The 13,619-nt window shown below is 44.4% G+C and overlaps 1 pseudogene; it reads right to left on the bottom strand.

The window, feature by feature from the left end:
* The window catches only part of LOC129360151 (cyclic nucleotide-gated cation channel beta-1-like), a 33,038-nt pseudogene that overhangs the window by 735 nt on the left and 18,684 nt on the right, over nt 1-13,619 (bottom strand).

Raw genomic sequence — 13,619 nt, 5'->3', positions numbered from 1 at the left:
TGAATTCAAGTCTGGGCTTTGACTAGGCCATTCTAATCCATGAAAATGCTCCAATATAAACCATACATCGTAGCTCTGGCTGCAAACCTTCCCAGCTCTGCTCTACTTTGTGTTCCATAAATCCCAATGAAACAGTTAAACATAGTTACTGGAAGAGACCGTCAGCTAGCGGAGAGCTAACTAGCAGGTGGATCTGCTGTTTACCTGCAGTGAGATGCTGGACTTGCTGCTCCTCTCTTTGACCCGAGCCAGAGCTCCTTTCAGCCCAGACGACCTCTCCGTCATCTGCAGAGCCGCTCGCAGCAGCCTGGGCGTCTCGGGCCTGAGAGACGCCGCCGGTACCGGAGCCGGTTCCTTAGCTTCTGCTTTGGGTTCAGGCTTTTTGCCCTTATTGAGCATCTTCCTGTGGGGAAAAGGCGTCACAGAAAGAGGTGAAGCAGGAATGCAGCAGGCGTCGGAAGACAATCTGGATGCTAACCTGGCCTTCTTGCGCAGCAGCTTCTTGGACTCGGGGTAGTGGACCAGGATCTCGTTCAGGTCTTTCTTGTCCAGGATGAACAGGTTGGCGAAGCCGTGAGCGATCACGTTGGCCGTGCGCCGGTTGACTCCGCCCACCGCTAGCAAACTGAGAACCAGACAGTTTGATGATGACGACGGCCCATCAGAAACTCAGGAAGCTGGTCCAAACAGGAGGAAGTGACGGAGATTTGGTGGAAGCTCCAGCCTGTCAGGCTGCGTTCAGGGCAACGAAAGAACTAAACACAATCTGAACGCTGCCACATCTGGCAAGTTAATCCAACTCTCTGCAGGTTGTTTCCTGCTTCTTATTATTGAAGGTTTTTACTTTTCCACTTGTCCTCATTAGGAAGCTCAGGTCAGAGGAATTAAAGATATAAACTAAAATAAATAAAGAACTCCTCCAACATCCCAAGCAGAACCGGGTCAGCTTCAGTCCGACTCCACGCAGAAACATTCGTCAGAGTCACTCTGACTACATTCTGATTTGATGGTTTTATGAAACCTTGCAGATTTTTGTACCTTATCTCTCCAAACACGGATCCTGCTCTCAGCGTAGCGAACACCGTCCTCTCATCAGGACCTCCAACCACCTGCACCTCCCCTGCTTTGATGATGTACATCTCCCGACCCACTTCTCCCTGGGGGGCAGGAAGCAAGCACACGGTCAGACATGACGCTAGCTGCTCATGCTAGCTTTCGGAGGGGAGGTTTACCTTCTTGCAGACGTAATCTCCAGGCAGGTAGACGACCGAGCGCAGACTCTTCAGCATGTCAAAGATCATCTGTCTGTCACAGCCCTGGGAAGCAGGAAGACACTTTGGTTCTTCACACCAGCATGAGCAGACCCAGCTTAACACCCGGCAGGCGACTTTAGCGTTTCCTCACCTGGAACAGAGGGACTTTGCTCACGATGGAGTAGTTGACGTCCACAGCGATGTCCAGACGCATTTTATCTGGCAGCTGGGTCAGAAGCTCCTGCTCATCTGGAGGCAAACATACAGATGTGAAGCATCAACAGCAGCTCAGGTCACCAACCACCAACAGATGGCGCTCTCCTTACCCAGCATGCCTTGTGACTGCCAGGTGTAGTTGTACCAGGTCTTGACGCGGTTCTGAACGTCTTTGGGTATGCGGTAGGATGTCATGTATTTGATGGTGTTGTCCATGCAGGTGCGGTAGTAAGTCTGAGCCGCGGTGGCCGCACCGACAACGTCACGCATCTGACATACAATGACACAGAAGCAAGGCAGCAGTTGCTGGTTTGACACCTGGAGTGCAGCTAAACGGCCACACCTACCTGGCCAATCATGATGGAGAAGGCGAAGACTCCAACGAAGTAGTTGATGAGCTGGAAGACGATCTCAAACAGGGAGGTGGGATCCGGCAGGCCGCCGATGGTGATCAGAGTTTTCACCGCAAAGTAGTAACAGCGAATATAACTGAGGGAAGGAGAAGGAGAAGAAGAAGAGCGTCAGAACGGAAAACGCAAATATTTACTAGCTGGATATTTAGCTAAAATTTTTAGCAAGGAGCTAGCTAAATATTATGTTTATAAGCTAAGTGTTTAGCTAGCTCAGAGCTAACTAGTTTGGAGCTAAATCATTAGCTGGCTGACTAAATATTATGTACCGAAAATGTGGTTTACCATCAAGGTTAAATATTTAGCTTAATGCTAAATATTTAATTCGTAAGCTAAACATTTAGCTACCAAATATTTAGTTCCAATCAAAAATACTTAGTTGACATAGGAAATATTTAACTGGCTTGCTAACTAAGTATTTAGCTTTCTAAGAGCTAACTAATTTGGAGCTAAATAGTTACCTTTATCAATAAATTTTTATGGAGCTAATTATTAGTTTACCACCTAAATAATTACCAACTTATATAAATATTAACCCAAAAGATTTAGTTTGGAAGCTCATTTTCAGCTCCAAACTGCATGTTGACCTCTGAGCTAGCTCAACATTTAGTTTGCAAAGTATGACCTTCCCCGACCTGTTGCCGACCCCGTTGTAGACCCACTGCGTGGCCCCCAGTCCGATGTAGGAGGACGCCCAGTGGTAGAGGCAGGCGTTGCAGTGAAGACAGTAGAGAAGATACGTGGTGGTTCGGATCACCCTGAACACAGAACCACCTTCCATTTTACTAACACACTCATGAAAGTGCGTCTCCCAGCATGCATTGTGCCAGACGTCACGACTGAGTTTGTGAGAAGTTTTCTGCTGCCTTGATGAGAGACAGAGATGTTTATGGGTATTGCCCCGATTCACCTGAAGAGACCCTAACTGTATGAATAATAAATCATTATTATTAAAGAGATGAACCAAATATTAATGCCAGTTTTGCTTCACAGCAGCAAGATGGATCTCACGAGCTGGTACTTCGATCTGTCTTCATTTGTTTTGCAGCTGGGAGAGCGTTTCCCGAGGCTGACCTGTAGATGTAGGCTTTGGTCAGGATGGCCTCCAGTCGCTCATTAAACTCAAAGAACGAGTTGATCTGCAGAGACAACGGAAACCTCTCAGCTTCGCTTCTGATGTTTAGAGAAGAGGGTTAGGGTTCAGCAGCCGACCTTCAGCAGGCGAGGTAACCGCAGCAGAGGATTGATGCCCGTCTTAAAGTACAGCAGCTCCAAAGGGACGAGGCTGACCACGTCGAACTGCAAACCAATCAGGAGTCAGGAAGCATTCAGAAAAAATTCACAGAAAAACAATAAAATTGTCCCTTCTGGTCCCGATCTGTTACCTTAAAGCGTTTGGTTTTCATGTAATTCTTTCTCATTTCCTTCTTGTCACACTGTCACAATAAAACAAAATGAGGAATCAGAGAAATGAGACATTGCTCGTTGTGGAACTGCACAGAAATCACATAATCTCAGATTATTCTCAAATTGTTCCCAGATTATCTCTGATTATTGCCTCACCACGATGTCTCCTCCACGAACGAACTGCAGGCGCGGCTGAAACACGGCGATGTCCAGAATGTAGATGAGGTCGCAGGCATAGTCGGCCAGCAGCCAGTAGGGGGCGTTTTGGGGCGTCTGGTAGGGGAACGCCCAGCGGACCGGGATCAGCCACACGTTCCAGTTCCAGGCCGCAGAAACCAGGAACATCCACAGAAGGTACAGGATGTCTGGGCACAGATTACAGAGGCGCAGGATGAAGAGGAGGAGGAGGAGGAGCAGGCGGTGGCAGCAGGTACTGCGGGATTCTCACTGGTGAAAGGGTCGATGCTGGCGGGGAATCGGATTGGCCAGCAGGCCCGGATGCACCGAGTCTCCTTTCGCCCAGATGCCGCTCCGCTTCCTGCCCCGCTTCCTGCCCCGCAGACAAACTGACCTCCTGACCTGCCTTCCTCCTCCTCCTCCTCCTCACCGTGGGGGGCGGATGCAGGCTGAGGGGGAGCTGAGGAAGAAACAGAGAAACATCATCAGGCAGAGAAACGGAACTGACTGGACCCGACCGGAACTGGGTTCTACTGGTAGGTAGATGGCAGGCAGTGGAGGAAACGTGCTGCGTGGACGAGTTTCAGCGGCTTTGCAGCACAAAGTGGAGCCACTGGCTTTACCTGTAGGGAGAATTAAAGGTAATAAATAATGAGGTCAATTTAGGAGCAGAATGTCTTGACTTTGTGGCCACTTCTGCACAAACATTTTCTTTCTAACTAAATTACAGTTGACTGCTCTGATTATTGTCTTAACCAAGCTAACGTTTTATATTGTGTAGTTTTTCCAGTGAGAAACCTGTAACAGGTGTGGTTATTGTTGCCATGGTTACCGAGAAGCTGGCAGTTTGAGGTCAAACATGGCGACCTTAAGGGTCGTCAGGTTTCTGTCAGATGTTTCTAGTTTATTAAAATGATTAGTTTGATATAACAGAGTGAAAGTCCATTAATCCAGAGAGCAGCGCGGAGACCGAACCGAACCGAACCGAACCGGGGATTGGGTCCGGACGGGTCCATGGAGATCAGAGCTGGTTCTGGTTTCACTCAGACTCTGATTCCCAGCTCATCTCTACGTCAACTCCACCATGTCAACGCCCCATATGGTGGAGATTTGTTGTTTTCCTGAATGTGAATGAATCAGGGGCGTGTTTTCTATTGTTTTCTATCGTTTTCTATTGTTTTCTATTGTTTTCTATTGTTTTCTATTGTTTTCTATTGTTTTCTATTATTTTCTATTATTTTCTATTGTTTTCTATTATTTTCTATCGTTTTCTATTGTTAGGCCCGAGCAGCTAAGCGCTGCGAAGGCCTATTGTTTTCCTACTGTTTCTTATTATTATTCTGCCCCCCTAAAGAGGGGCCTTTTTGGGGGCTTTATCATATTCAAAAACTCACCAAACTTGGCGGACGCGTAAAGGGAGTTTCAAAATTTTGTATTTTAAGGTCATCGCAAAAATCCCATAAGAAATGGCTCAATAGCGCCACCTAGAAATTTTCAAAGGACCCTTTGCTATTCACTTACTTTATCCTAGAGACATGAAATTTGGTACACTTGTAGAGCTCCCCAAGATGCTTCAAATTTACAATTAATGTCATAGTGCAAGTATCACAGGAAGTCAGCCATTTTGGATTGAAGGTCCAATTTTGGGGCCATTTTTGCCGTTTACAGCCTTCGTATTTGATCGAACTCCTCCTAGGGATTTCGATTGATCGGCTTCAAACTCGGTCAGTCTGTTCATAAGGCATGTCCCATCTAAAGTTATCAAAACGGTGAGTTTTTGAGTATGCTGAAGGGGGGTTAGCAGGGGTCAAAGTTCACCTACTCGCCATAAAAAAATAAACTGCTATATCTCCTACACAGAAACTCACAGAGGCACCAAAGTTTCTGTGATTGATCATTATCGGGTCTCCTACAATACCCTATGGTCGAATGATGACATCACTTAGGCCACGCCCCATGAGAACAGGAAGTGTCATGTTTTACTGTGGACGGTCGCTATCTGACCCCTTTGACCTCATCAACATGAAACTGTGCCAAGACACAGAGAACATGTTGGTGTATTGTGGATTCCAACCCCGACCAGCTTTGATGGAGCAGATGGTCGTGGCGGCGTGGTGAAGTGACCTGTAACGCCATCGCCATACGTTTGGCTCTCAATTCCACATTTTCAGGCCCAGCTGCTCCAAACTCACAAGGATGGATCCTAATACACTCCCTTACAGGAATCCATCACAATATTTGGTGGGCGTGGCCTAATTTCTCTATAGCGCCCCCTAGAAAATTTTAAATGATCAGCCCCAAGCCATGCTTTGACCTACAATTACGAAACTTTGTACACATTTGTATCATGTCAGGACTTAAAAGAAAGTCTCTTGGAGCCATGGTCTAAACCCCACAGGAAGTCGGCCATTTTGGATTGAAGTTCAGATTTTGACCCCATTTTTGCCGTTTACAGCCTTCCTATTTGATCGAACTCCTCCTAGAGATTTTGATTGATTGGCTTCAAACTCGGTCAGTCTGCTCATAAGGCATGTCCCATCTAAAGTTATCAAAACGGTGAGTTTTTGAGTATGCTGAAGGGGGGTTAGCAGGGGTCAAAGTTCACCTACTCGCCGTAAAAAAAGAAACTGCTATATCTCCTACACAGAAACTCACAGAGGCACCAAAGTTTCTGGGATTGATCATCATCGGGTGTCCTACAATACCCTATGGTCGAATGATGACATCACTTAGGCCACGCCCCCTGAGAAAAGGAAGTGTCATGTTTTACTCTGAAAGGTCGCTATCTGACCCCTTTGACCTCATCAACATGAAACTGTGCACAGACACAGAAGACATGTTGGTGTGTTGAGGATTCCAACCCCGACCAGCTTCGATGGAGCAGCTGGGCGTGGCGGCGTGGCGAAGTGACCTGTAACGCCATCGCCATACGTTTGGCTCTCAATTCCACATTTTTGGGCACAGCTGCTCCAAACTCACAAGGATGGATCTTCATCCACTCCCCGACAGGAATCCATCACAATATTTGTAGGGTGTGGCCTAATTTATCTATAGCGCCCCCTAGAAAATTTTAAATGATCAGCCCCAAGCCATACTTTAACCTACAATTACGAAACTTTGTACACGTGTGTACCATGTCAGGACTTACAAAACAGTCTCTTGGAGCCATGGTCTAAACCCCACAGGAAGTCGGCCATTTTAGATTGAAGTTCAGATTTTGATCCCATTTTTGACGTTTATAAACCATTTCAGTAATTCGCCACTTGGGGTCAGTATTGCTCCAAAAATGAAACAGCAGATAAACAGGATGAAGAACAATATCAGTATTTCGCCAGTAGGTGTCAGTGTTCCTCCACCAATGACAAACAGATCCACGGGCGGATGGGCGTGAAAACTTTGTGAGAGCGTTGCCATGACATTTCTAAAAGGATAGAAATGTCTCAGATAATTTTTTGTTGAATTAAATCATGCAGTAAATGTAGCGTTTTCTTACTTCTTACAAACCATTTCAGTAATTCGCCACTCTGAGTAAGTATTACTACAACAATGAAACAGAGTGCTTTAGAAACACAGCTGAAAATGATGAAAAATGACGAACTGTAGTACTTCGCCATGTGCATATGATCGGCTGTAAATGACACGTGGATCATCCGACTGACGCCAAATTGGATACGTATGACCTTTGTTGACCTCTAAAGAGAACAACAGCATTGAAATATATTTTGACTCCACTGCGCGTCCTACATTAATCCGCCAGCTATATTTCCTCGCTAAACCAATGAATCTGCAGCACATTTTTTGAATCGTCAAGGAGCGACTCCGAACGCATCAGTGCGTACCGCCTGGTGGACGGGCGTGGAAACTGCGCAACAACTTCTGTGTTAGCACGTGGTCAGCGTTGATGGAAACTGAGCAACAGCTTCCGCGGTGCGGGCGGAGGAGCTGAAAACTGCGTGAGAGCTTCTGTGGTGGCTGGCGTGAGGCGGCGGTTGCTAGTACCCCGCGGTGGCAATAGGCCGGAGCTGCGCTTGGCTGCGAGGGCCGTTCGAGGCTGCTTGCAGCTTTAATTTTCTATTATTTTCTATCGTTTTCTATTGTTTTCTATCGTTTTCTATTGTTTTCTATTGTTTTCTATTATTTTCTATTGTTTTCTATCGTTTTCTATTGTTTTCTATTATTTTCTATTGTTTTCTATCGTTTTCTATTGTTTTCTATTGTTTTCTATTATTTTCTATCGTTTTCTATTGTTTTCTATCGTTTCTATTGTTTTCTATTGTCAGGTCTTTGTTATCATTAGCTTTAGCCTGTGGCTAACCAGATGTCTCAGGAGGCCCAGTCACTGAACTGGTCCCAGTTCGACCAGCAGACTGAACCCCTGCCTGTCTCTGTGTTTCCATTATAATAGAAATAACTTTGCAATGTACTGCACACTTTGTGCATTTTAGGATGTAAAGAAATTAAAAATAATTTGATCACTGCTGTCTATGGCACAGTTAACATATTACACTGTAATAAATATTTTTTAAAGTGAAAGTATGTAGTTAAAGTTTGATTAACTACTATTGTCTTTACAATAAAATGCCTAAAAATTTTAATGTTACGTTTCTTTGTTCATATCTTGAAATAGCAAAAGCACATTGAATTATGGAATTGTGTTAATGTTCATGAATACATCACTGTAGATGTGTGTGTGTGTGTGTGAGTGTGTGTGTGTGTGTGTGTGTGAGTGTGTGTGAATGTGAGTGTGTGTGTGTGTGTGTGTGTGAGTGTGAGTGAATGTGAGTGAGTGTGTGTGTGAGTGTGTGTGTGTGTGTGTGTGTGTGAGTGTGTGTGTGTGAGTGTGTGTGTGAGTGTGTGTGTGTGAGTGTGTGTGAATGTGAGTGTGTGTGTGTGTGTGAGTGTGTGAGTGTGTGTGAATGTGAGTGTGTGTGTGTGAGTGTGTGTGTGTGAGTGTGTGTGAATGTGTGTGTGTGTGTGTGTGAGTGTGTGTGTGTGAGTGTGTGTGAATGTGAGTGTGTGTGAATGTGTGTGTGTGTGTGTGTGTGTGTGTGAGTGTGTGTGTGAGTGTGTGTGAATGTGAGTGTGTGTGTGTGTGAGTGTGAGTGTGTGTGAGTGTGTGTGTGTGAGTGTGTGTGAATGTGTGTGTGAGTGTGTGTGTGTGTGTGTGTGTGTGTGTGGGGGAGGAAGACTCACCAGTGATGACGTTCTCTTCATCAGAGCTCTCCGGGTCGATCAGCTTCTCTTTAGCTTTCTCCGTTCTCTCTTTGAACATCCTGACCAGTTCCTGGAGTCGCTCACTGACCACAGCACTGGTCTGACTGGTCTGACTGGCAGCAGACGCTGGACGCTCCCTCAGCCTGGAGGACAAGAGGAAAACCAGCACGGGATGGAGGGATGAACAGATGGAGGGATGAACAGATGGAGGGATGAACAGATGAACAGATGAATGGATGGAGGGATGAACAGATGGAGGGATGAACAGATGAACAGATGAACAGATGAATGGATGGAGGGATGAACAGATGGAGGGATGAATGGATGAAAAGATGGAGGGATGAACAGATAAATGGATGGAGGGATGAATGGATGAACAGATGGAGGGATGAACAGATAAATGGATGGAGGGATGAATGGATGAACAGATGGAGGGATGAACAGATGAACAGATGAAGGGATGAACAGATGGAGGGATGAACAGATGAATGGATGAACGGATGAACAGATGAATGGATGAACAGATGGAGGGATGAACGGATGAAGGGATGAACAGATGGAGGGATGAATGGGTGGAGGGATGAAGAGATGAACGGATGAACAGATGGAGGGATGAACAGATGGAGGGATGAACAGATAAATGGATGAATGGATGAACGGATGAACAGATGAATGGATGAACAGATGGAGGGATGAACGGATGAAGGGATGAACAGATGGAGGGATGAATGGGTGGAGGGATGAAGAGATGAACGGATGAACAGATGGAGGGATGAACAGATGGAGGGATGAACAGATAAATGGATGGAGGGATGAACGGATGAACAGATGAACAGATGGACGTGTCGCCGCCCATGCTCCTTGCTGCTGTGCCTGAATCCAGGAATGATTCCTGATCTCGGTTTTATTCAGAATTCTGTAGAAGGAAATTCGTCCTCATTTCCCGCCGTTAGCCCAGCAGCTAACTGTTAGCTACAACTGGCTGACCTGGCAGATGAAATACCTCAGGATGAACAACTTTGCTGTTATGTTCATTAGTTAATTGGTTTAATCTTTCTTCTTTTTATCACTGGCTTAACAAGTTTGTTGAATAAAATATTTAACAAAATTATTGTGGTTAATAAATAAACTGTGTTTATTCCAAACACGTAGCATCCAGATCATGTGTCAAACTCAAGGCCCAGGGGCCAAATCTGGCCCGCACGAGCTTTTTATGTGGCCCTCTAGACTCCACAAGTTACATCAATAAGTTCCTGCAAAATTCACGCAAAATCAACAGACCTCACATTTTTTCTGTAATTACTGCAGATTTGTCTTAAAATTGAGCAGAAACATTGGGCGATTAAATAAATGTGAAATTTAACATTACATAACTTAAGACTGCAAAAACAATCACAAAATGCTGGATGGACTGCTCAGTGAAAATAAGTCTGATATCATTTCATTTTAAGAGAAAAACAGATGTTCACTGATATTTTAACGAGTTTTATCAATAGATTCTGGGACAAGCTTCCCTTTAAGGACATTCAGATTTTTAATGTGGCCCAAAATGAAATTAATTTGTTGATCCAGATGTTCAAACGACGCCAAAGTTTCATTTTTATAAAACCTAAACCTTGATAACTCAGACTCAGCTGTCAATTAAAATGACTAGTTTTATTGATACTCTCTCAGCAATTATTTCTAGTTATTTATAGCCAAACCTCTGCTGGTTGGTTGGATTAACCTGGGGCTGAAAGCTCTTACATGCCGTCGGCGCTGCGCAGACTGGACTCACTGGGCCAGGCTCGGACCGGTACGCTGACGTCTTCATCATCATCTTCGCTCTGGGCCTGCAGGTTTCTGCTGGTGACGTTCAGGATACAACAGGTGAGTCTGATCCTCACCTCATGGCTCAGGTACGAGTGTGGAACAGCCTTAGATTTGCCTGTTGCCATATTAAGGAAGGGAAATCCCTCCTAACTAAACTGATGATGCTCCCATCAAAACAGATTATGGGTCACATTTCAGCAGAACCAGAACATCTGGATTATCACCATGACTTTAACACATTAGATTCATTACATAGATGAACACGTTAAAGATTTCAACACAATTAATCACGTCTAGTTTTACATACAGAAGTCCTGAATTATGTTTCTACTATAAATCTGAGCTTCATTTGCTAACAGCTAACAGCAGCCGCTGCTACTGGCTTCATTTCTGCTTCTGAAGAACCTGTTGAAATAACATTTTAAATTAGCACAATACTGCACAGGATAGTTTTGATACATATGAAATATACCATAGAAAGTTAAAGTACACTCTACGTTCACATAAATTTAGATAAAGATCCAAACTAAAACAACTGCTGACTCTCTGAACTTATATAAATTCTTAGGGAGGATTCGACAGAAAACAGGCCTAGAATCTCTTTAGACAGGGAGGCTGTCTGCCACAATTAACAAATTCCTTAGCATGGTTCAAAAGTTCACTAGGATCTTAAAACTTTTATAAATAATTTGATCTATTTTAGAATTAAATATATTTCTTTAAGCATTAAAAAGCATGTTTTTAATTAGTTAGTTTTAGATCCAACTGATAGTTAGTATTGAGCAATAGATTTTGTGCGAGTTTGTTTAAAACACCAACTGGTTTCTTGTTGAATCATCTTGAGGCAGAGATAACGCTGCAGACCCACGCTATAAATCAGATCACCTAAAGGAGCCTGGTATGAGAAGAGCTGGGTGTTTCATTAGGTCTCAGAGGTAATAAAATTAACATTAAGACAGCCCACACAAAGGAAACACACACCTCCTAATGCATATATTTAAATGAGGAGAATACACATTATTATAAAATGGTTTGTTTCACAGCAGGAGTTCAAATCTCTTTGTGCTGAGTGAGAGTTTCCCAAAAGATGCATCTTTTGTTTGTGTTTTTATTTCCCTTTTTACTCAGTTAATTGTTTCTGTTTTGTCATGTCTTGGACTTTTGATGATCTAGGTGAGATGCTTATTGTAACATTCTCTTGCATTGATTTTCTCTGGATAAAACTCTAGATATCTGAAGTCTGACGTTGTATGATTGCTCTTTTCTCCCTGCACATATATATTGAAACACAAGAATTTAGGACAGAGGAATAAATTAAAGAGCTAAATCAAGTTATTCCTCTTTTTAATTCTCAACAAACCTCAGACTGATCTGTTCAAGTTGTGCTAAAAGGAGTTAGCCCATCAGAAGCTAAGCTAACCTAAAATAGCATCTCAATGCTTAACATGTTGCAGCTACAGTAGCATCCACAGTCCAGATTTGTAAAGGAGATCCATGAACGATCAGAGAAACTCTAGAAAGATGAACTTTTCTCCAATCTGATGAAGAGCATGAAGATTAAAAACTATAAATAATTTGCTGCTGAACTCAGAACATTTATTCAATAATTTAGCAGCAAAAAGTGTTTTTAAATTGAAAAAGCTGCTTGTTTTGTTTGCATTTGATGAAAACACAATTAGCCTCAGCGCTAATCTGGACCATCAACAGATTATATCTGCCTCCTTCCGTCACGTCTCAGAGCAAACCCTGAGCAGAAGACGGAACGACACGAACCAGGCACTGTCTAGCGAAAGGCCAAAGGTCACTGCATGTCAGTGGAGGAGGAGATTCTTCCCTGTGAATTCATTGAGTTCAAAGGATTTATTTTTTAAAACCTTCAGTGAGAAACAGAATCCCAACTAGGATGAATTCACTGAATTAATTCACAACTTAATTCAAAAACTAACAACACAGGAAGTGCCTGTTGGGCTTACGTCTTGGTCCAGACATTCCGGCGCTTCCTCCCACCGCTGTGGACAAACAAGGGTCAAAGGTCAGAGTGGATCAGAGGTCAGAGTGAGGTCCAAGAACATGGAGTGAATCAGTCAGAGCCATGCGCCAAGCAGATCATGCACCAGACACAGAGAGGATGCACAGCGTGTCATGCAGGTTTTATTGATGATGATGAAGATGAGCTTACAGGAGAAGAAGCAGAAAGCTGAACAGAGACGTCGCCGCAGCAACAAGCATCAGTTCTGCATCAACTCGGCACTGCGCTGCTTGTGCGCATCGTTTTATCCAGATTAGATGAGAAAGAATCTAAACATTGTTTCTGCAGAATGAAACCGTAGAGCCAGAAGACGGACAGCAGGGGGCAGCGCAGGAGGCAACAGCGAAACGTTTCTGTCCAAAATCACACATTTTATTTTTATGAGAGAATCCTTTAGAGGTGGCTTTCTGGAATAGACTCGTCTCTGTTTGGATCAAAACGTTTCACTTCCATCAACGTTGATGGAAATCTAACAGCTGGATGGAGTGAGCTCCCATGCAGCTCCCTTACTCTTTATCTCCTCTATTGCGAGCGAAAGCATGCGAGGAGAAAAAGAACACAGAGAAAGTTCAGTGAAGATCCACTTCAGCTGCAGATTGTTTTATCAGCACATAGAAAACAGATGAAACTGATCAGAAGAACTGATCCAGAGTCCTGCTAAACTCCAGAAGAGGAAGGCTAGCTTAGCTTTCTTCCAAATCTGGAAATGAACGAGTCAAACCCGGGGAAATCCGTCTGCAGGCGCCTCACCTCTGGCGGCCTCCTGCCGGCGCCACGGGGACCGTCAGGGTGCTGAGCTTGGGCTCCAGGGCCGGGCCGCTGCTCCCGTCATCTCCTCCTGCTGCTCCTCCTCTTCCTCCTCTTCCTCCCTCCTGGTCGGCATCCTCCACGCTCACCGCGGGCCGCAGGCTGAGGCCCGGCTCTGCTGGACACACAGACTGTCAGCTGAAATACTGCTGAAAATAAATTTCTTTCTGTCTGCTGATATAAAGTTTCACTTTTGATTATGAATGAATGAATGAATGAACTCTGTAATGAGTGATGTCACTCAGATGCTCCTCCATCATGTTCCTGATGAACACATGAAGGATTTGTGCAGTG

The sequence above is a fragment of the Poeciliopsis prolifica genome, unplaced genomic scaffold (assembly GCF_027474105.1).
Source record: "Poeciliopsis prolifica strain line A6 unplaced genomic scaffold, Auburn_PproV2 SCAFFOLD001, whole genome shotgun sequence".
Taxonomy (NCBI): Eukaryota; Metazoa; Chordata; class Actinopteri; order Cyprinodontiformes; family Poeciliidae; genus Poeciliopsis; species Poeciliopsis prolifica.
Note: the sequence above shows the minus strand (reverse complement) of the source record. Positions and strands in the feature narration are given on the sequence as shown.